We start from the raw sequence: 3,282 nt of genomic DNA, 5'->3' as shown, positions 1-3,282 counted from the left end.
CCTGTCTAACATTCCATATCTGCTGGTGATAGTTAACTGATTTGTCGACCCATAGCTTTTACTTTACCCAATGGGTAGTATATTTTTATGTACTGATATTCTAATGTTCTTCCTTTGTAATGAATTTATTCTTTCTGTTGAGTTATTACATAAGATTCTGTTTTATTTCTCTTAATAATTATAACTTTATAGCATCATATAGGATAATGTTGAAGTAATCATATGTCAGTACTTCCTTCTATTTTAGCACATATTGGAATTTCGAGTATACATCAATAGTATCAGCAAACTTTGTTCACTTCGTTTAAGGCTTAATTTGAGCCGAAATTAAGAGAATACTATTCCCAGAAATTGTAAAAACTTGGCAGTTGTTATTGTTGTGTAACGAATCCTAGGATTCGAACCCCTTTTTCTAAATTACCAGGTTAGTGCTATTAGTGAACCACAATTGAAACATGCAATTTTCACATGTACACTTTATTTATCGACAAATCAGATTGCAGGAGAACACGCCACAAAGTTAGAACAAAAGTGAATGTACTTGAGTTTCGTGTGCTTTTCTCAAGTGAAAAGTAAAGCCTGCGAGGATCATTAGCAGACGCTGGGAGCGATCAAGGAGCATATTTCTCACTTCTCGGCAAAGGCCATCTTCTAGCAACATAGTTTCAACTTTCATCTCAGTAACTGGTTGTCACTTACTTTTCTGTATATTTTGAGCTGGAGCGAAATACTGCTAATTCTGGCAGATGGGTGTTCACCACCACTGAGGATGAGCACTATAGCTCGAAACCGCACTGTCTGGTGGTCCCGTCGTCTGCTATAAGATGGTAGGGGTTCGCTCCTCTACTTGCAATAGAGATTGGGTGCGAATTGCATCGATAACCAGCTGCAGGAGGCTCTTCCTATGGTTAAAAAGGGTAGTAACGTCGGTTCCTACGGAACAGCCATATTAAAGTGGCGTTAAACATTACTTATATATATATATAGGAACATACATGCATATGTGTGTGTATAAGTATGTAATCTTATATGTGTGAATATATATATACATATATATATATGGATAGATGGATGGATGTGTGGGTGCGTGCGCGTTCAGCCTTCCCTTAAATAAACGTAGTGTAAAATGTTTGCAAGTTCTGTTTCTGTTTACAACACACGCAACCAAATTAATCCATTAAAATCTTCCACCAAAGACCTCAGCGACAATGAAGACCCAACCAATACACATATCCGTTACGTTGTTTCACTATGTGTCCACCTTGATCCATCAGATCTATGATCACTAGAATTATAGCTGTGAACATTTCTTGCCTTTTTTTATGTTTGCTTGTAATATTTGAGAGATATGGCCACGTAGAGGCTCTCTAATTATTCTGATTCGACAGTCAGTGACGGAAGTTCATCTATTTGGAATTAACAAAACAACATCTATTTTTTTCCTAATTTAATCAAATACATAATTCAGAAGCTTAATTTTTCTTTGCATTCACAAGTTGAAATTGAAATTAACTAAAATCATTCGCGAGATAGAGTCTCAGGAGTTTTCCTATAATGCAATTTGCTGAACGATATTATGAATATTTGTCAAGTTTTTTGTTGCCGATGTCAAAATTGTACATCTCTATCTCTTAGCAGAACTGAACCATTATGTTAAGAAAGTACCTACTGCATATTTCTTTTCATCTTTCAAACAATTCATCACTGTCCTCTCCGTCATCCTAAACATTATATACATAACAATAATTTACAGTTTGGTGTTCCCCTTGATAATAACTTGCATTTTCTTAGCTGTCCGCCATTTCCAACGATGACTCTCTCGTTACTGTCATCCGGAAGTACATATGTACACTTGCAAACCGCACCGAGGTCCATATACTCTTCCATGTATGAAGTACACATGCATAGCAGTCACAGCAGTAAAGGGTTGTAGCTGGATTTTTGGAACGCGGACCGAGTTTCATCAGTCTATTTCTTGTAGCTGGTGTACTTGTAAGTCTTTGGGGGGGGGGATTCTCTAACTGACCAGAACCCCACAAAAAGTGAAATTTTTTGTCTCTATTCCCACTTTAATAATTCTTTCTAATTTTGGCTCAAAGCACGCAGTTTTGAGAAAAGATGCGAGTCGATTACTTCAACCCTAGTACTTTATTGATAGTGTATTTTATCGACTCCGAAAAGATGAAAGGCAAAATTGATTTCAGCGGAATTTTAACTCAGAACGAAAACAGTTGGAAGAAATACCGCAAAGCATTTTATCCGATACGCTAACGACTCTGTCAGCTCGACGTCTTACTCCTTCTTTAATAATGAGAAGACAAAAGATTTTGCATCCATACTCTTCTTTTCAACATAATGCTGGACAGTTTGAAAGGTTTAAAACTATCTTAATTCTATTAAACAAGGCAATTTGTCCGCCCTTCACAGCACACACTCCACCCTGAGAAACATGTGTACATTGATGCCTCTGATTTTCAGATAAGCAGTGCTGTTGTTATGATTATTATTTTCATTTTATCACAGGTTTTGTTGGAGTTACGGTACCATGCTATTCGTTCTTTTCAGCTATCTCATACTTTCCTGATTATTCTGGCCGTGCCAAGAAGGCAAACCTTTTGTAACAGTTCTACTGGGTACTCTATTCCAATTTCCTTTATATTATCCTGTTGATGCCTTCTGATACTGTTCCCAAGGACCCAACAATAATCGGCACTATCTTCACCTTCTTCATTTTCCAGAGACAGACTATTTCATACTTAAGAGGGTTGTATCAATCTATCTTTTCGCCTTCCTTCTTGACTATTCGTGGGTCAACTATATAACATATTTGATGCACCTTGTTCGGTCTGTTATTCTCTAGCACCTGATCTGTTTGGATTGGGAAATCCCAGAGGATTTTCCTAGTCTCTGACTCTGACACTCTCTGCTGTTTGTGCTCATACCATGTCTTATCTCTCTCTAGCCCCCACTTTCCGCACAGTTTCCAATATAGCACTTTCGCTGCCTGGTTGTGTCACCACAACTTGTAGTGGTTTGTGGCAAGTCTAAGGCATTCATTCGTTCGTGATTTGGGTAATGGTTTCATCCACTCCGTTGCAGACGCGGAACAGCGGAGACACTTGCTCATTCCTCATGTTGACCTCCAGTTCGTGGCCAGAGTTTGGTCCTGCGCTGCCAGTATAGTGCTCTCGGTCTTTTTTATTAGGGTTTCTTTCAACAGCCAATCCCACCTATTATTATTATTATTATTATTATTATTGAGTGAGAGAGCAACACCCACCC

Source organism: Octopus bimaculoides, chromosome 5, assembly GCF_001194135.2.
Source record: "Octopus bimaculoides isolate UCB-OBI-ISO-001 chromosome 5, ASM119413v2, whole genome shotgun sequence".
Classification (NCBI taxonomy): domain Eukaryota; kingdom Metazoa; phylum Mollusca; class Cephalopoda; order Octopoda; family Octopodidae; genus Octopus; species Octopus bimaculoides.
This window is presented reverse-complemented; position numbering follows the sequence as displayed.